General features: G+C 41.3%; 1 long non-coding RNA gene across 5 annotated transcripts; it reads right to left on the minus strand.

The window, feature by feature from the left end:
* Positions 1 to 3,175: 3,175 nt before the first annotated feature.
* On the minus strand, positions 3,176 to 21,212 carry LOC309622823. 5 transcript variants are annotated; one of them, XR_014241150.1, is made up of 5 exons: positions 20,618 to 21,212; positions 14,363 to 14,417; positions 10,439 to 10,557; positions 6,950 to 7,029; positions 3,176 to 6,344 (listed from the first exon to the last, which is right to left on the minus strand). It is a non-coding gene; the product is annotated as an uncharacterized lncRNA (long non-coding RNA). The 5 variants fall into 5 exon arrangements; XR_014241149.1 differs by lacking the exon at positions 6,950 to 7,029; XR_014241151.1 differs by having other exon boundaries at positions 3,176 to 6,270; positions 6,950 to 10,557.
* Positions 21,213 to 21,340: the final 128 nt, after the last annotated feature.

Genomic DNA, 21,340 nt, shown 5'->3' on the forward strand with positions numbered 1-21,340 from the left:
CCCCCTCCCCGTGTCCTCAAGTCCATTCTCTAGTAGGTCTGCGTATAGATAACTTTTTGAAATATATATATGTATGTATGTTTCTGTGTCTCCATTTTTTTTAAATTTGTTTTTCAATTAAAATGTTTGAGGAACTGAAGGCAGAGCATTGAACAAATAAAGTCATTGTACACATGGAGCTTTCTACAGACAATAAACAAACGCAATGTCCAACGTGCGTGAATAGTCTAAAGAAAAATAATTTAGCTTAAGGGGTAAAGAGTGATTCAGCAATCGGAGTTAGAGAAGGTGACGTCATGCAACCTTTGTGCACATCTTGTTCCTTAAAAAGTGGAATCTTACTCTCTGTTCTGTTCCTCAGCTTGCTTTGTTCATTCCTCACTGTGTATATGGACATCTTTTCCCATATCAGCACATGCAGATACAATTCATTCTTTTCATGTATTATGTTATATGGATTACATGGATATTCCACAATTTATCCAACCAGTATCCTGTTGTTGAACAATTAGATCATTTAACACAAAGATGGAATGAACAGATTTTTAAGCACTCACCCATGTTTCTGTAACATGACTTCCTAGAAGTAAAAGTGCTGGGTCAAAGGATATGTGTATTTTTAATTTTGATAGATTATACATTTTGCTCTTTTTAAAAAATATGTATTTATTTATTTAGGTTGCCGCGGTCTTAGTTGCTGCATGCGGGATATTTTAGATGCAGCATGTGGACGCTTAGTTGCAACACGCAGACTTCCTAGTTGCGGCATGCATGCGGGATCTAGTTCCCCGACCAGGGATCGAACTCAGGCCCCCTGCATTGGGAGCGTAGAGTCTTAGCCACTGGACCACCAGGGAAGTTCCTATAGCTATATTTTTAATACTAATTTTTAGTTTTTGAAACACCATTTACTACATAATTTATCACTTCTTTATTGACTTGAAATGCCACTCCCTCATAACTAAATATGTACAAATTTAATTTGTTTGGACAGTCTGTTTTCTTCCAAAGATCTGTTTGTGCCAGGATTTGTATTGCTTTAATTTGCATAATTTTATAGAATATTTTGATATCTGGTAGGGCAAATCCCTCCTAAATATTCTTCTTTTCCTCAGTTTTCTTTGTTGCTCCTAGGTATTTACTTTTCTAGATGAACTTTATTCACAAACTTTCAAGTTTTCCACAAAACGATATTAAGATGTATTTGTCAGGTAACTTTAAAAAAAAATTTTTTTTTTTTTGGTCACACTGTGCGGCTTGCAGGATCTTAGTTCCCTGACCTGGGATCAAACCCTGACCCTTGGCAGTGAAAGCGCAGAGTCCCTGGACCGCCAGGGAATTCCCATTTGTCAGCTAATTTTAAAAGAAATTGCACTGCAGGGACTTCCCTGGTGGTCCAGTGGTTAAGACTCCCCACTCCCAATGCAGGGGGCCCGGGTTCAATCTCTGGTCGGGGAACTAAGATCCCACGTACCACAACTAAGCACGCATGCCGCAACTACTGAGCCCTTGCACTCTACAGCCCGTGCGCCACAACTAGAGAAGCCTGTGGGCTGCAGTGAAGAGCCCTCGTGCCACAACGAAGACCCAGAGCAGCTAAAATAAATAAATTAATTAATAAAAAAAAAAAGGAAACAAATGGCTCAGGAAGAGCTTTAAAAAAAAAAGAAAGAAAGAAATTGTACTACAGCATATGTAAAATGGTAAGAGACAGAATAAGATATAACAAATAGAAGGGAGGAAGCAAATGACATTTTTTGTGATGATTTGGTTTGCACACCTGGAAAACCTACAAGAGTTAACTGAAAGCATCTAGATACAGGGGCCAGATACACACACACACACACACACACACACACACACACACACAAAATACAATAATATTTTGCTTTTTTGGGACTTCCCTGGTGGTCCAGTGGTTAAGAATCCGCCTTCCAATGCAGGGGACGAGGGTTCAATCCCTGGTCGGGGAACTAAGATCCCACATGCGGGGCAACTAAGCCCGTGTGCCACAACTACTGAGCCCATACGCTCTGGAGCCCGTGTGCCACAACTAGAGAGAAGCCCGTGTGCCGCAACTAAGACCCGACACAGCCAAAAAAAAAAATCTTTTTTTTTCAACGGCAAGACCAAGCCAATGTAGCTCTTTCCCATTGAGGCCCGTGGACTTGAGGGACTCTCAACTTTGTCCAGAGGGCCCAGGCTAAAATTCAGACACTAAGTACTGTAAACCTTAATGGATAGAAGCTGAAAAAAATTTAAAACTCTTGTGAAAGCTGCAAGTAATTTCTAGCTGGCAAAAATGAACACTTTAGGAGGGAAGGGGGGAAGGGCAAGATAGGGGTAGGGGATTGAGAGGCACAAACAATTAGGTTTGCTACAAGGATATATTGTACGGGACTTCCCTCGTGGTCCAGTGGTTAAGAATCCACCTGCCAATGCAGGGGACATGGGTTCGATCCCTGGGCTGGAAAGATCCCACATGCCTTGGAGCAACTAAGCCCGTGCACCACAACTCCTGAGGCCGCGTGCTGCAACTACTGAAGCCCGCGCCTAGAGCCTGTGCTCCACAACAACAGAAGCCACTGCAATGAGAAGCCCGTGCACCGCAACGAAGAGTAGTCCCCACTCGCCACAACTAGAGAAAGCCTGTGTGCAGCAACGAAGACACAACACAGCCAAAAAAAAAAAAAAAAAAGGATATATTGTACAACAGGAGGAATATAGCAAATACTTTATAATAAGTATAAATGGAACATAACCTTTAAAATTTGTGAATCACTATACTGTACACCTGTAACATATAATATTGTATATCAACTATATGTCAATTAAAAAAAAGGAAAAAAATGAACACTTTACTAAGACTTAAGCAGACTATTCTTTTGTCCTAGGAAAGCTTCCACCAAGTGTCTTATAGTTATGTAAGATGTGGGGGAAAGGGGGGGTGGGATGAATTGGGAGATTGGGATTGACACATATACACTAATATGTATAAAACAGATAACTAATAAGAACTTGCTGTATAGCACAGGGAACTCTACTTCACATCGCTGAACAGTAGAAACTAACACAACATTGTAAAACAACTATACCCCAATAAAAAAAAATTTAAAAACAAGAAAAGAAAAAGAAACTGAAATTGAAAGACTGGCTTTGAGAATTAAACCTTACCTCAGCTAATGATTTTAATTGACACTATGTTGCTGTGAAACAAAGTTGATTTATTTCATAACTCAATGTTAGAAAACAGTAGGAGACACAGACAAAAGGCACACTTTATTATGTGGTATTTATTTTCCATGATATATTCATTTTGGGACAATACACTTTTTTAAAGCTTTATTGAGGTTTGGTATACAATAACTTGCATATATTTATAGTGTATGAAGATGAGATTTGATATTTATAAAATATTTTATATATTATAAGCTTTTTATAAGGCTGAAATTATCACAATTATGATCATGAACATATCTATCACCACCAAAAGTTTCTTAATGCAACACTGTAATTCCTGATTACCACCCCTCTGTCACCATCCTTCAGAAACCACTGATCAGCTTTTTGTCACTGTAGATACTTTGCAATGGGTTAAAATTTATATGAATGGAATAATACAGTGTTCTTTTTAACAATGCTTTTTTCACTCAATCATATTGAGATCCACCCAAGTTATTACAATTATAGATAGTTTAATTCTTAATGCTAACTTGTACTCAACTTTATTGCTATTTGACAACTTGCTTATCCATTAACTTGTTGATGTGCCATAGAGCATGCCCAGTTGTTGGTTGTTATGAATAAAGCTATGAACTTTTGACTGAAAAAAAAAAAAGATGTGGGGGAAAGGTGGGTGTAAAAGGATGGATGTGCTAGAGGGAGATTTGCATCTCTCTGAACTGGGCTGCTTTTGGTCAGGATTGTTGTTTCCTGCCCTGACCCTGACCGGTTCATGAGCACCTGTGGTTAGAGAGCTGAGCACAGAACATAGTTTGCCACCTCATGAGCAGGGAAACGATACACTCCACAGGGACCTGTGCTTAGAAAAGTCCCACACTTGCCTTAATGCTTTTCTATTGCTGTCTTGAAATTCTTAATAACTTTTGAACAGGGAGTCTCACACTTTAATTTTGTACTGGGCCCTATATATTATGTAGCTGATCCTGTTACCGAGTCCAAGCTCACTCTGCCCGCCGCACGGCATGCCGATAAATCGGGAGACCAGGTGTTGAGGCAAGGAACAGCGACTGGACTGTATTCGGAAAGCCGGCAGACCAAGAAGACTGCGGACTAGGGTCCCCCAAAAACCATCTTATCGGGGTCTGGATGCCAGTTTCTTTTATAGAACAGAGAGGGGGAGGAGGTGAGGAAGTGAAGTAAAAAGGTCATTAGTTTTATCTGGCTTGGCCAGCATCGGGAAGGGGACGTGTTAATTTCTTCTTTTCTGCAGCCATTCACAGGTGGGCAGGGTCAGATTGTCTCCCAGTGACCTGAACAAAGGCACTTTAACATTCAGGCAGAGGGGCAGGGTTCCCTGTGGCAGGTCATTATGTATGATTATAGTAACAAAAGCAACAGAGAGCAAAGGTTGAAGTCAAAGAAACAGATCCAACATGGAGTCCGATTTAGTTCTTCCCTGTTACAATCCAGCACCAGAAGTTGGTGAATGTGTTTTCATAAGACTGTGAGACTAACCACAATGGAAACTAGCTCCACCAGGATCAGAAGAGGGGAGAGAACGGATCCACCAACTTTTAAGGTTTTTGCCCTTTCATTATGTTTTACAACTAGTTATTGCAACTATTCAGGAAAAAGTGCTGTAAAACTGGACCCTGGTGCAAAATCAAATGTGGGTTCTTCCTTCATATGCCTTTGCATACCACAAAAAGAGCTCTTCTCCTTCCAGTAGGATAAGAGAATTTGACTAACTTGTCTAAGTAAGGGAGAGGTTCAGAGCGGGGAGACCATTTGTTTTGTAAAGGGGAGTGGCCATGCAAGGGGACTGGTGGAAAGCCATTTGGGCCTCTGTGGATATGAGGCTCTGGTTCTCCAAATGAAAAAAGGATGGCCCTTCCATCCACCTCTGGGCTTGTGGGTGAGAGTGGTGCCTAAAGCTCCCTGGAGTGGGCTAAGAGCTGCCTTCCTCAATTATTTCCACTTTCCAATGGGGCTTGAAAACTAAATACTCAAAAATTGTATCGTATTCTCTCATCTTCAGACACAGCTGCTTGGGTCCTTGGGCCTTGATGACATGCCTTGCTATGATATAAAGCTGTGTGCTTGTGAGTCCAGGATTTGCTGGTTTAGGAGAAACGGAAGTTGACATGCTGAGAGAAGTAGAGAAGAGAGACAGAAAAAGACCTACCTAGACTTGATTGCCTTTTCCTTTGATTCTTTGGGTTATCACAGCCTTCTTTCAGTAAATCTCTTTTGTGATTAAGATGGTTCAAGTCAAGTTTCTGTACCTTGCCCCCAGAGGATCCCCATTTTACAAATTAAGGGACTGAGACTCAGACCTCTTTGTTAAGTGATTTATCCAAGGCCCACTGTCCTGAGCTTTTTCCATTACACAACTCTCCTTCCCCTCTAGCCAGTTTTGCTTATAGTCAGCCCTCCTTATCTGCAGGTTGGGTATCTATGGATTCAATCAACCATAGAACAAAGATATTTGGGAAAAAAATTCCAGAAAGTTCCAAAAAGCAAAACTTGAATTTGCACTGGCAATAGTATTTACATGTATTTACAACTATTTATATAGCATTTACATTGTATTAGGTATTACAAGTAATCTAGAAATGATTTAAAGTACACAGGAGGATGTGTGTAGGTTTTATGCAAATACTGCACTGGTTTGTATAAGGAACTTGAGCATCCACGGATTTTTTCGGGGGCATTGGGAAGTGTCCTGGAACCAATCCCCTGAGGATACTGAGGGATGACTGTATTTTGAGAGAATATAAAACGAATTCCCTTATATCTTTTAGGATTCAATTGCAAGAAACACAAAACAAAACTTTGGCTAAAAAAACAAAGAATTTATTGGTTTTATTGGCTGGCTCATAATTTAGAAGGAGGAAGTACAGCCTTGAGAAGCCCTTGAACCAGAAAAGTCCAGATCTTAGTCATAGGAACTTGTGTGCTACCTCTTTAGGCAATTGCCAGCAGATGATCAGGTCCAACCCGCTGTGGTACCTGTGTGCCTCATCTCAACAGTGAAGTTCCCTCGTAGGAGTTTGCTTGGCTTCTTAGTGAGATGTGCCCATCCCTCTGGTGGGGAGTGGGATCCCACAGTTAGCAAGCCACCAGAATGAAGATCAGAGGAATACTTTAAGGAATGAATGCTGAGCAGAAAAAACAAAAGCTGTACATTATATCCTATAACAGGACCTCTTCATAAGATCTTTCCATGTAAAATTTTTCACAAGGAGACAACAGTGGGAGAGGTAACAGTGTTTTACAAGGGCCTACAGGTGGCCAAACATTTAGAAATGTCATACAGGCACTTCCTTTGTGGTCCAGTGGGTAAGACTCCATGCTCCCAATGCAGGCGGCCCGGGTTCGACCCCTGGTCGGGGAACTAGATCCTGCATGCATGCCACAACTAAGAGTTCACATGTCACAATTAAAAGATCCTGTGTGCTACAACTAAGACTCAGAGCAGCAAAAATAAATAAATAAATAAATATTAAAAAAAAAAAGAAATGTCATATAGCAAAAGCAAAGGAAACTAGCTGAAATGAAAATACCCATCTCACTTCTCTTTCTCTCTCCCTGGTGAGGATGATAAACTTCTGTGCTCTAAATCCAAACATTTTAATTGCAAGGTCAGATATATGATGGTTGATTTATTAAAGTTCATGTGAAATTCGGAATGATGATCTAATATTTCTTCCAGACATACCCTCATTCATCGAATGTCTCTGGCTGCCCACCCCCTCTAGTGTACCTTTTCTGCGATGTGGCTCCTGAGGCAAAAATGACTTTATCCTGGTTTGAGCTCGAGTCTTGAAACCACACCCCTCCTGCCTTTATTAAAACACAAATAATCCATTTTCATTATGGAAAAACTTAAAATAGAGATTAAGAGAAAACAATGCATATTGCTTTCCACTATCTACAGATAGAGATGTTTGAGGTTTTCTTTTTTTAAAAAAATAAATTTATTTGTTTATTTTTGGCTGTGTTGGGTCTTCGTTGCTGTGCGCAGGCTTTCTCTAGTTGCGGCGAGCGGGGGCTACTCTTCGTTGCGGTGCGTGGGCTTCTTATTGCGGTGGCTTTGTTGCAGAGCACGGGCTCTAGGTGCGTGGGCTTCAGTAATTGCGGCTCGTGGGCTCTAGAGCACAGGCTCAGTAGTTGTGGCACACGGGCTTAGCTGCTCCGCGACATGTGGGATCTTCCTGGCCCAGGGCTCGAACCCGTGTCCCCTGCATTGGCAGGCAGATTCTTAACCACTGCACCACCAGGGAAGTCCCACAACTGAAACTTAACTAATTCTAACACATTTTAAAATATCATGGACAATGTTTCTGGAGAATTTTATTTATTTATTTAGCTGTGTCAGGTCTTAGCTGCAGCATGTGGGATTTAGTTGACGTGGCACACAAACTCTTAGTTGTGGCACAATTATTTCTAGACACAATTATTTCTTAAGTTTTTGACTTTTAAAGAAAAGTTTTACTTCTGGTAAATGTAAAAAATATGGAAAAACACAGAATTTACTTTTAGGTCCTTAGGTGTATATAGATTAAACATTTGTAAAAATTTAGTATCGTCTATGAATGTATATCTTAAGGTTTAAAAAATATGAAGTGAGTAATATTTTACCATACCAAACACTGCTTTCTGTGATAGATAAAACAACTGATGAAAGCTTTTAAAAATTTTTTCCAGGTTACTAGTGCTACTAGTGAAAAAACCCAAACTGGCCAAAATACTTAAAAATAAATACCTCTAAACCATTTTTCATTAGAATGCTAATCAGAAAAATACTAAATCAAGATTCAGTTTATGTGGTGTCTAAAGCAAAAAAGAAAATAGTAATTACACTTTTTTTTTATGAATAAGAGTGGCAAGATAGCCTCTTTCTAAAAAAAGCAGATACATCCTAAGAGCACTTACATTTTCTGTGAGAAGCACTTTGTATAGCACCAGTTCAAGTTCAAGACAGCTCTGGAGCTGTCAACAGATCCTTTTCTTGTACTTGCTATGGGTAAATTTGCTATAAAGATTTTCTTTTTGCACCATCTGGTTTTTAGCAATCTTTTGAGAATTTGGAAAATTTGAATCAACTCCAGACATTGTTAAGAGTTGCTTCAAATTTCCAAGTATTACCAGCATTTGTAAATCTTCTCCATTTTAGGTATTATACCTTTCCATTCATTACACGTTGAACCAGGATTATTTTTGTGACAAAACATTTATGCCCTGTCTCTGCATTTTAAAAATACTAACTGTTGGGAGTTCCCTGTGGTCTAGTGGTTAGGATTCAGCACTTTCACTGCCATGGCCTGGGTTCAATCCCTGGCTGGGGAACTGAGATCCTGCAAGGTACACATCGTGGTCAAACAAACAAACAAACAAAAAAACTATTCTGTTTCTTTTCCATTTCTTCAGTGAAGTTTCATGAATCCATTTAAAAATAGATGTCATAAAGGGCTTTTTTTGGGAGGTATAATTGACGCATAACATATTACTTTCAGGTATACAACATAATGATTTATATTTTTATATAGTGCTAAATGATCACCCCAGTAAGTCTGGTGAGCATCCATATGAAGGGCTTTTTATCATTGATAAATCCTCAAAGTGAATTTTTTTTTTCCTTTTTGGCTGTGCTGCGCAGCTTGCGGGATCTCAGTTCCCCGACCAGGGATTGAACCTGGGCAACAGCAGTGAAAGCCTGAAATCCTAACCACTAGGCCGCCGGGGAGCTCCCTCAAAGTGAATTTTAATCCCAAGAATTTTTACATGAAGATACTTATTGCATTTAGAAAGTGGGGTTGTTTTTAAATTATATCTCTGATTTTCTTCTTTTTTAAAAAAATTAATTTATTTTATTTTTGGCTGCGTTGGGTCTTTGTTGCTGTGTGAGGGCTTTCTCTAGTTGCAGCCAGTGGGGGCTGCTCTTTGTTGCGGTGCACGGGCTTCTCATTGCGGTGGCTTCTCTTGTTGCAGAGCACGGGCTCTAGGCATGCAGGCTTCAGTAGTTGTGGCTCGCGGGCTTCAGTAATTGTGGCAATTGGGGTTAGTTGCTCCGTGGCATATGGGATCTTCCTGCACCAGGGATCGAACCCATGTCCCCTGCATTGGCAGGCGGATTCTTAACCACTGCGCCACCAGGGAAGTCCCTTCATTCTGTTTTCGACAACTTTTTTCAAAGTACTTGCCACTTCTCCCATTCTCCCTCAAAGCCAAATTTGCCTTAATGTGGGCTAGAGGTCACAGAAATCCCTGCTCCCACCATCTAACAGCTTTAAGGCTTGAAGGTATATGAATCAGTATGGTAAGAAAATAGCCCATTGTAAAAGTTCCCGGGAAATTTGATTCCAAAGAAGCAAATATAGACTAGAAGTCTTAGAGTCTAAAGAACATCTAAGAGTTTTGAAATTCCTCACTGCTCCATTTCACCTGGCCAACTGCAGATAAAGCACAGAAGCCCCATCCTGTGAAGGATCAGGATTCTAACTTGTATTGATAGTTAGCTAGATTTAATTTAATCACAGGTTATTTAATCACGCTGCTATTGGTGAAATCTTTTGTGGTTTCCTTCTTTTTCCTTGCCATTAAAATCGTAACCCAGTTTTCACCTAGAGGCTTCAGTGCACTTAGAGAATTGGGTAAACCTGGCTTCGATATCCAGGGTCTGGGGTAATTCAAAGACTACTCTACACTTTTAGTGGTTTAATTCCTCTTAGGTGCCTGCCCCAGGTCACACCTGGATATGAAGTTGCATTCCCCTTTCATGTGCCCACCAGAAATCCCATCACACCAAGCGGCTCATGATTTTACTGAAGATTTATGGGCTGCTGTAAAGGGTGGTCACATTGTAGATGACATGACCACTCTCTCTCTCTGTGGCAATCAATGACCTCTCTCATTTCCTCTCAGATCCAGTTCCCTCTGCCCTTGCAAACTCCCACAGTCCCTACACATTACCTTGTGAAGCTCTCTGGAAAGTGAAGTATAGTAAATGCCCTCCCCTATATATATAATGTTTATTTCAAAGCCCACCCAAGACTATCTGGATTCCTCAGTGCTCTAGGATTCTGGGACAACATCTTCTTCCACTGCATCAACACTGTGAGACATCTTGTGCGGTGCCTTTCCAGCTCATGATGACAGTCTTCTGAGACTGGGATTAGTGACCCTGTATTCCCAGGTATACCTGACTGAACCAGCGTGACTGATCCAAGCTGGACCAATTAGGGTCTCTTACCTGGGAATTTTATAATAGAACAGAAGGTCTTCAGTTTTCATCTCTGCATAGGGCTGGACTTGAAACATGTACATTCGGAGCTGACAGGCAGCCAGTACATGAAGAGAGAGAAATTGGGTCTACAGAGAAAGAAGTATATTAAGATACCTTTAGCTTCAAATAATAGAAATCTGGAATCAAAAGGTTTTATACTTGCCTGAGTGTGTCTGTAAGGTTCTCTGTTGACTGTCCCTGTTTCTCTAGTCTATGCTGATGGGTTTCTGTGCTAATACCCAGTGTGTGGCACATGTCCAGGATAGATGTACTTGGAGGGCCCCTCTGGGCCTCCTACTCCATAGTTCCCCGATGAGGGGATGCCAGCTCCAGCTTGACCATTCCTTCTCAACTGCTGCCTCCTGTTGCAAGGGTCTCCCCCAGCCAGCAGCTTCTTGGGTAGGGTCTGGTGAAACAGTCCAAGTTCAGCCACCTCTTCTAAGGTGTGGTAGATCCAGGGGGAATACTTATTTCCTTGTCACACCATATTACTTTCCTCTCTTGGTCCCTTCATATAGCTTGCTGTCTTCAGTTTTCTTTTCTTTTGTTCATATTTGCCCCTCCTTTGTTCAAAGGGGGAAACTGGCTAGCATGCTGCCTCAGCAAATGGCCAACTAAGGCATGGAATGGAGGTCTCCCCTCCCTATGTACTTCTCTCCAGTCTTTACAAGAGCCTCCCTTCTCATTTGTTTTCCCTGGAGAGATAGCACCTTCTGCCCCTCTCCTACTGGGAAGAGAAAATCCCTTCTCATCATGAGATAATTCTGCACTCCCCGCAAAGCAAATCACCAAGTGCCCTTCACTCCTCCTCACTTCTACAGAGACCTGGAAGGGTGGGGTGGTTGGAGTAGGGAGGAGGCTGGTAATGTCTAGCCTGTTTCTGCCTAGTCTCTTGGGGAGTTGCCTGGCTCCAATTACTGGCAATTTTCTTAAGGGTGTAGGTTAGTTTTCACTTCTTTGTTCTCACCTGTGGGCCCTAATCACCAATTCTGGGACAACTGGGAAAAATCTCACACAATATCCTATTAGAGCAACAACAGTAACGACCACCTCTAGTATTTCTTGAGCATTTGCTCTGTGTCAGGTAATGTACATTTTATAATAACTGTCTTATTTATGTGTCACATTAATCCTATGAGGTAGGTCCTATTATTTCCCCCATTTTGTAGGTGAGGAAACTGAGGCTTGTAGACTATAAGCCACTTGGAACTGGTATTCAAGCCCAGGCTGTAGGGTTAAGTAGTCTACTCCCTCTCTTGTATACACAGGGGAAGCATGCTTGCCCATCATTTTGTAAGGATATATTCCTTGAAGTAGAACTCTTGTCACAGAGTATGCACACTTTTCCCAAAATGCTCTCTAAAATGACAGAACCAGATCATATTTTCCCTGATACCTTTGCCAGTAAGGTGTATTGCAGTTTGTTTTATATCATACAATATTGTTTTTCCAATATGCTATAAAGAATAGAATTTCACTGTTGTTTTAATTAACATTTAAAAAAAATCCCAGGTGAGGTTGAACATTTTATGTTTATTTGTCATTTGTACTTATTCTTTCCTCTAAACCATTTTATTATTTTATTTTATTTTTTTGGCTGCACCACGTGGCTTGTGGGACCTTACTTCTTATTATTTAGTGAACTTTGTCTTCTAATCTTTGTCTTCTAACTTTGGTCCATTTTTTATGATTGACTTATGACAAATATGTATATATAAAGAATATTTGATGTCACATACCTTTTTTTTAAAAAAAATTTTATTTTGACTGCACTGAATCTTAGTTGCAGCACGTGGGATCTTTAGTGTGGCATGCAGGATCTTTTAGTTGTGGCATGCAGGCTCATAGTTGCAGCATGCGGGATTCTTAGTTGCAGCATGCATGTGGGATCTAGTTCCCCAACCAGGGATTGAACCTGGGCCCCCTGCATTTGGAGTGCAGAGTCTTACCCACTGGACCACCAGGGAAGTCCCTGATGTCACATATCTTAAGGATATTTCTTCCCAAGTTGTTGTCAAAGAATAAATTTTTTATTGTGGGAAAGTATACAAAACATAAAATTCATCATTTTAACCATTTTTAAGTGTACAATTGAATGGCATTAAGTATATTCACAATGTCAGGCAATCATTACCACTATCTATTTCCAAAACATTTTTTATCATCCCTAATAGAAACTGTGTACCTGGGAATTCCCTGGCAGTCCAGTGGTTAGGACTCGGTGCTTTCACTGCCGAGGGCGCACGTTCAATCCCTGATCAGGGAATTAAGATCCAGCAAGCTGGGACTTCCCTGGTGGCACAATGCTTAAGAATCCACCTGCCAATGCAGGGGACACGGGTTCTAGCCCTGGTCCGGGAAGATCCCACATGCCGTGGAGCAACTAAGCCTGTGCTCTAGAGTCTGTGCTCTAGAGCCCGTGAGCCACAACTGCTGAGCCCACATGCTACAACTACTGAAGCCCACGTGCCTAGAGCCCGTGCTTGCAACAAGAGAAGCCACCGCAATAAGAAGCCTGTGCACCACAAGGAAGAGTAGTCCCCGCTCACCACAACTAGAGAAAGCCCCTGCGCAGCAATGAAGACCCAACACAGCCAAAAATAAATAAATTAATTAATTAAAAGAAAAAAAGATCAAGCAAGCCTCACAGGCGTGGACAAAAACAAACAAACAAAACAACAAAAAAAACCTACCCCCCCAAAAAAAACCCCCAAAACTGTGTACCCATTAAAAAACAACTCTGATTCACCCTTTCCCATAGCCTATGGTAACCTCCATTCTATATTCTATGAATTTGCTTATTCTAGGTACCTCATATATGAGGAACCATACATTTGTCCTTTTGTGCCTGGCTTATTTCAATTAGGATAATGCTCTCAAGGTTTATTCATATTGTACCATATATCAGAATTTCATCCCTTTTTATGGCTGAATAATATTCCATTGCATGTGTATACCACGTTTTGTTTATCCATTCATCTGTTGGTGCACACTTAGCTTGTTTCCACACTTTGGCTATTGTGAATAATGCTGCTGTAAACATTGGTGTATGTGTATCTATTTGAGTCTTTGTTTACAATTGTTTTAGGTTTATACCTAGGAATGGAATTGCTGGATCATATGGTAATTCTATGTTTAACGTTTTCAGGACAAAGTATATAATTTTTAAAAAGTTAAAAACATACAAATAGGGCTTCCCTGGTGGCGCAGTGGTTAAGAATCCGCCTGCCAATGCAAGGGACACGGGTTCGAGCCCTGGCTTGGGAAGATCCCACATGCCGTGGAGCAACTAAGCCCGTGTGCCACAACTACTGAGCCTGAGCTCTAGAGCCCGCAAGCCACAACTACTGAGCCCACGTGCCGCAACTACTGAAGCCTGCATGCCTAGAGCCCGTGCTCCACAACAAGAGAAGCCACGACGATGAGAAGCACCGCAACGAAGAATAGCCCCCGCTCACCGCAACTGAAGAAAGTCCGCGCGCAGCAACAAAGACCTAACACAGCCAAAAATTAATTAATTAATTAATTAATTAATTAATTTAAAAAAAGAAAGAGGGCTTCCCTGGTGGCTCAGTGGTTGAGAATCTGCCTGCCAATGCAGGCGACACGGGTTCGAGCCCTGGTCTGGGAAGATCCCACGTGCCGCGGAGCAACTAGGCCCGTGAGCCACAATTACTGAGCCTGCGCGTCTGGAGCCTGTGCTCCGCAACAAGAGAGGCCGCGATAGCGAGAGGCCCGCGCACCGCGATGAAGAGTGGCCTCCACTTGCCAGAACTAGAGAAAGCCCTCGCACAGAAACGAAGACCCAACACAGCCATAAATTTAAAAAAAACAAAAAACAAAAAAAACATACAAATATATATAGTGAGGCTATGTCAGTGATTTACTTACGTCAGTGAGGAGACCAGCAGGAGAGTAAAGCTGATTCAATGGAGAACTCAAGATCCTGAAGTGAAAGAAAGAATGCTGAAATTAGATTGCTAAGTTAAATACGAAACCTGTTATTGTTCTACAGGGCAATAAAAGCATAATCTTTGGGAGTATCTTTTCTACCAGATGGAAATCATTTGCATCTCTCCCAAACACCATTTGTGATATCAATCTTCTACAAGTTAACAGCTAATTTTACAGAGTCTGGCGGTAATCTTTTTGAACTTTGTATTTATTGCTTTTCATTTTGTTTATGGTCTTTTCTGCATTCATTTTTCTATCTTTGCTTTTACTGTTTTTGTCTTTTGTTGTTGTCCTTACAAAAGATCATTATGTGTGTGTGTGTTTGCATAAATATATATAATGTATATATTCATCTTTATTTTCTGGTAATTATATGTTTTTATTTTTGAAACTTAATTTGTAAACCTTTAAGTATTTGACTTATCAGGAATATATTCTTTCATACAGTTTGAGGTAGGGATCTGAAATTTTTTTCCCAAATGGTTAGCTAATGTCCCAACACCACCTCTCCCTCACTAGTGTGAAATGCCAAGTATCATATACTGAATTCTCATACTTGGATATGTTTCTGGAATTTTATTTCTGTTTGTCCTTGTCTTTTCTGGTACCAGTATCACAGCTGTAATTATTACTGCTTCATTACACTGTGTTGCCTCTTATAGAGGGAACAGAATGTCTCTGCTACCAGCAACCATGCCTTTAGTCAAAGAGAGCTACTTCTCACAGAGGCAGGGCAAGTGCCCAGCCTTGCTTCACAAGCACCAGCAACTCTCAAATACTGCAGTGCTTTAGGAAATTCCACTGAAAATTCTAGAGAAAGGCACCCACCTAAGGGATCTGAAAGTAAAGGCTGAGTGCTGTGTGTGTGATTGAGAGGTGGGGGGCGGGGGAGGGGGGATGAGGAGCTCATTCATGAACTTCCTCTCAATCACGTAGTTTTACTTTCTGTTCGTTTACATGGAGATGCCAGATTGTCACTGTGTCCTCTCTGCTTTAGAAGGGGATTTTACTTTTAGAGAAGAAGCCATAAGAAAGAACATAAGAGAGAAGCCATAATGGAGGCATTTTCGTCACTACTGACATTCTAAATGACTGGAAGAGATCTTTTAGTGTGATGGGGCCTTCTTGGGGCCCTGGATCTCATCTCATTTAGGAGTAAGATGACACGCCAAAGACGAGTATACTACGCTTTCTTGACTTCTCATAACAAGTGCTAGTACTATTGGAATAAAAAAAGATATCCCAAGCTCTGTTCACTGGCACAAACTACTGAATCAAGTAAGGATATTCAGCTGGGATCTTTTCATTGCTCTTTTCAAAAATAACTTTTGCCTTCAGCGGAAATGGCACAAAATATAGCCACATTTAATAGACTAAATAGTATTCTTAAATGGCCAGTCATCCATTTCTGAAGAATGACTTATTAACCACATTTCTACTCTTTGCTGAGTACCTTATTCTTTCAAAGCATTTCAAGAATACATAGAGTTCCTATCATGCTTTTTGTTTCACAGTATCTGCATAGTGGAAGTTTCTTCCAGCTACCTTTTTCAGGTTTGTCTTTGTCTTGTCTGGAAGAGAAACTCTAATGCTTCCAGTGAGCTCAAGTCATCCCCTCTGTTGTTTCAGCCTGCTGTCGCTGTTGCTGCTGCCTTTGGCCATTGGGATGGATTCCTGTGCCACTGCCAGGAAAACATGTTAGTCACTCTCTGAGTTAGGGCTTGCACTGCTGGCGTTCAAGTGTCAAACTGTAATCGTCTGTGATATATTTAGATTTTGAACTCACTTTGCATTTGAACATTAACTACATGTCCACAAGAAAATAAATGGTCCTCCTGTGGTTGTGAAGCCATGCCTGGGCAGAATGCCACATGAAATTGTTCATAGTAACACTGTTCATAGTAACACTGATTCTTTATCAAATTACACATATTCATACTCCGGATTCCTCTTTAATCAGGAAACCTGAAAAGTGAATTATTATCGGAGGCCACAGGGCCTTTTAAAATCATTGCCCTTGAGTCTTAGAGCAAGAAACAAAGAGCATTCTGACCTGAGACAAAGCAGCTGTATTTAGCTGAAGGGAAACCAGCACAGGATACACTGAGTCCTGATGAATTTGACACTTTAAACAAAAGATGGTACAAGAGTTTTGTAATTTGCAGACATGAGATGGCAGGATAGCTCCCTGGGGGGTCCCTCTGTACTCAGGAACAGGACAAGCCAGTGCAAAACCGGGCTGAGCAGGTGAGAGTCTGAGCAAGTGAGAGTCACGTTTCTGGTCTCAGGAGACCAGACCAAGAGGCTGGACTTTGGGGGTGGAGTTGGAATGTCAGCTGCTAGAGGTGGAAGAAGGCTGAGTCTGGGGCTGGTTGAGGAGAGGGTGGAGCTTATAGGTAAGGAGGCTATGAATCAGGTCAGGAAAATTATCAGTGATCAAGAGACCTAGATGAAGGGGTTAAAATTTCCTGATGGTATCAGTCTGTGTGGCCTGGAGAAATCTTTGCAAAGTTCACCCAGCATTTTAAGATTATAAAGAGGGAAAGGTTTGGGATACTGATGATACTGCAGGATTAATACACTGTATTAAGTGTAATCAGCCCGAATAAAGGCAAAAGAGTGAGGCTTTGGGAAAGGACCTCAGAATGAGATCATAGTGCTACTATGTAAGCAGACGGTATAATAGTGTGAGGAAGGACACTAGGATTTCAGCGAATTTGGAGTTAGGAGTGAACTGTAATGGTAGTTTCTATATCAGAAGAGTGTTAAGATTAGAAAAATGCTTGAGGGAAAAAAACAGGAGACTAAATTGTGCCCTACTACTTCTTATATTTATGCTTGTTATACTTGTACTTATAATTAAACAACGTTTAAACAGGTTTTCTTTAGACTTCTCAGAGTCTTTAAAATGACATTATTAACCTATTCATACCTCATAGAACACAGTTTGGGAAAGGCTGGTTTAACCTAATAAAAAAGGCACAACCAAATTCAACCGTCATATATACATAACAAAAACACTGAAAGTAAGGAAAGTATTCCAAAAGGTCTACAGTGAATGAGTAGTTGAATTAATTTCTCTTATTCTTTTGTTTCCCATATTTACTCTAATGAGCCTTTACAAGGAACATGAGCTTAAAGAAAGCAGTGGTGTAATTGTAGGAGGCCACTTTGAAATCGGAGTTTTAAAAGTTATACAACCTTGGACAAGCTCTTTAACCTCATTCAGGTCTGTTTTTTCATCTTCAAAATTGGAAAATAACACCCACCTAATGGGTTTGCTGTGAGGATTAAATGGATTATGATATCCAAATCACTCAGCACAATGTCTGGCACATACTGTAGGAGCTAGAGATGAAGTTATTACCATTATTATTGAGTTGTTAGAGTTTTAGAGTTTAAGAAAGGAGCGCTGGTTCAGCTAAGGGCATTGGTCCACTCACTGTGATATCAGGGAAGCCAGAAAACACCATTATCTGAGTTTGTAGCTTACTTGTGAAGCAAATGATTCCAGAACCTGCTCCAGAATATAGGACAGGATTCCACTGGATACCTGGCAGGGAAGATTATGAATTCCCAACTGACTGAGAAACTTTTGTCTCTTGGTAGGCAGGCTATGAACACTGTATACTGAAAACAAACAAACAGAAACTTTGCTAATTGCTTACAACTAAATTTAATCATTGTATCAGAGAAAGGCATCTAACAACTTCCTTCTAAAATACTCAAGATGCTCTGCTAAATGAAAAGAACTTGTGCTACACCCATGGTGCCTTTAACATTAAATATTCTGGCAACTTTACTGCTTCACAATCGATTCCTGGAAACTTGTTCCTTTAGATTCTTTGGAATTCTTAAATAACCTTTTCTGACTTCATTTATTTAAATATCCCAGAATAGCCTCTTGAGCTATAAGTTTGATGATCAAGGACACTATTTTTAGCAGGATGAGTGCTCTCTGTGACTGATGTTATACTTTATTTTGAGAAGGACAAATTGTTCAAAAGATTGATAGAACCAATGGTATTTTAAACTGAAAGCAGTGCCAAGGCAAATAAGGGAGGTAGGTATGAAGTTGGAACACAAAAAGATAGGGATGTTTTTTGCCAGTTTAGCTAAAGGCTGGGGAGGCCTCCCACAAGATGGAAGGCAGAGACAGAGTCCACAACCCAGGCATAGTGATCTTTTAGGTAGTTTAGGCACTTCAGCATAGGTCAGGCTTGTTACCCAAAAACTGGGTTCCCTTCTTGGTGGGTGTTGAGCCAAAAGACACAACCAAGCCAAAGATCGGGAGAAGGAAGGATTTATTACTTGCAGTTAGAAAGGAGAACACCGGGGATCTTTCCCAAAGCAGTGTCTCCCTGAACAGCAAAACTGGGGAAGTTTTAAGCCAAGAGTACGTGCATATCCATGAAAGGCCTTGTGTGGTATATGCATATTCATGAAGGGGCTTGAGCTGAGGAGATTTTAACATTGAACTGGGACAAAGCTTTAGGTGATTAAAGCCACAAGGGTCAGAAAAGATCAACATCATTCCATCCTCCATCTGGGTGGGGGCCTTAGCTCCTGTAGAACTTGAAGATGTGTATCATATTATGTACATCCCTTGAGGAGGAACCAGGACTCTGTTTTATTGCTGAACTACTGTTTCTTGACTGCTTTTCCTTTGTTCCTGCATTCCCTCACTTCCCTTATGATCATTAATTACTGAGACCTGTTCAACAGCAAGCATTGTGGCCAGGCTTAGATCAAAAAATGGCTTCGGCCAAATATGGCTTCTCTTATGTCAAGAAAGCCATGCCTGGTTCTCTTTCTCTGTGGACCCCCTACCCTATCTGTTTACAGACTGGCTTGTTTGCTCAGTGCTTAATAACCCAGAGTAGACAGATGGAGACAGGACTCTGTCATAGGTAAAGCCAGTAACATCTTTGGTGTTATTGATATCCTCCTAGGTGGGAGAAAAATAGGAGATAGAGGAAGGAAGGTCAAGTACAATTTTTCTTTACTTTTAAAATTGTGGTAAAATATACATAAGGAAACTTACCATTTTAACCATTTTAAAGTGTACAAATCAGTGGCATTATGTACATTCACATTGTTGTGCAAACATCACCACTATCCAACTCTAGAACTTTTTCATCATCCCAGACTGAAACTCTGTACCCATTAAACAGTAACTCTCCAATCCCTCCTACCAGCCAGCCCCTAGTGACCACTATTCTATTTTCTGTTTCTATGAATTTGCCTATTCTAGGGGCCTTGTGTAAATGGAATTAGTCAATATTTGTTTTTTTGTGTCTAGCTTCTTTGACTTAGCATGATGTTTTCAAGGTTCATCCATGTTGCATTGTGTTAGAATTTTGTTCCTTTTTAGGCTGCATAATATCCCATCATAGGTATATACCACATCTTAAAAACACATTTATGCATCAGTGGACATTTGGGTTGTTTCCACCTTTTGGCTATTGTGAATAATGCTGTGAATATGGGTGTACAAGCATCTGTTTGTCCTTGTTCTCTTTTTCAAAGGCTTTTTCTTCCTGCCTCCACACCTCCTATTACAGCCTCAGGGAGCACTCAGTACTTGTTTTTGAAGACAAAAACAGGTTTGATTTAGCCAAAATGTGAGAACCGTGTGGTGATTAGCAAGTTTAAAGGCACCCAACGTGGGCTTTGGGCATTGCTCCTGGAGACTGAGGTGTCTTCTTAGGCAGTAGGTGTGAAATAAAATTCGTATTTTATGGCAAGACTAGAAAAATTTAAACAAAAAATTTTCTCTGCCCTTTCCCCTCCGCTCCCCCATTATGTGTGGACCAAACTTGCCACCACGTACTGGGACCCCATTTACCTGTCTAGCTACTCTTGTACTGGATTCAGGTTTTGTGGGGTTGAAGCTTATACAATGCTGAAGTATTTACAAAGTAAATACTTAGAATAAGACATCACATCAAATTACTGGAGACATGGAGATTCAGATTCCCTGTCTTCTGAGGTATCTTTTTTTTTTTCTGAGGTATCTTTAAGCGATTTATCAGAAATGCTCATTACAAAGAGTTGCTTCCCGATTGACAGCTGGCTTCCCCTCCACAACTGGAAGCCACCGTAACTCTCAGCAACCCCTTGCTCTCCCAGGTGCCCATGCAAGTGAGGGGTCCTGATGATTCGCTAGCTTCATTTCATCCTGCCACTTACCAGCTGGTCTGAACGTACCGAGGAGCATGTCATCTACCTCAGTGTCTCTTGCATCCAGCTCAAGACATGTGCTTAGAATGGGTTGGAGCTTGAAAGGCTTTAGTGCCGTAGGCTCCTCAGTCTGACCTAAGGACAGGAGTGGTTTAGAAATCGGTGCGACGAGGCTGAACGAAAAAAACAAGGCGGTGGGCTTGAGGGTGGAATCCTCCCCTCCGCCGCAGAGGGCGCTGTCTTTGACTTTGACAGAGACCTACCTAAGACTGCTGAAGGCCGCGTTCCAACGGCGGCCTTCTCTACCCACCAACCTACCCCAAGGAGAGGAGATGAGAGACGCCTCTGGACTTTGAAGATTAGTTTGCGCTCCCATTTCCCAACACAAGGTGTGGCGTAGGAGGTGCCACAACCGGATCTTCCTTTGAGATAAAGAAAAAAGCGGAAGTAGGACAAAAGCGCTTCCTCAGTATTTTGCATTAAACCGGCTCTCCTACTTTCTTCTGGAAGGGGAGGTGCTCCACTGCTCTTTGCCGCCGCACTTAGCGCGGCAGCGGGGTCCATGTGCATGCTCAATGACCAACTCCACCTCCCAACTGTCTTTCGGCGGCCCTGCCCCTTCCCAGGTTCTTGGGCCTGGGAGTGACGTACACTTGTACGTAACTGGGGGGGGGGGGGCGAGGCCTCGGGAAGAAAAGCAGCTGAGCCGGAGTCTCGCGAGAACGTTCCCCC

This window comes from Balaenoptera borealis (genome assembly GCF_965194805.1).
Source record: "Balaenoptera borealis genome assembly, chromosome: 2".
NCBI lineage: Eukaryota > Metazoa > Chordata > Mammalia > Artiodactyla > Balaenopteridae > Balaenoptera > Balaenoptera borealis.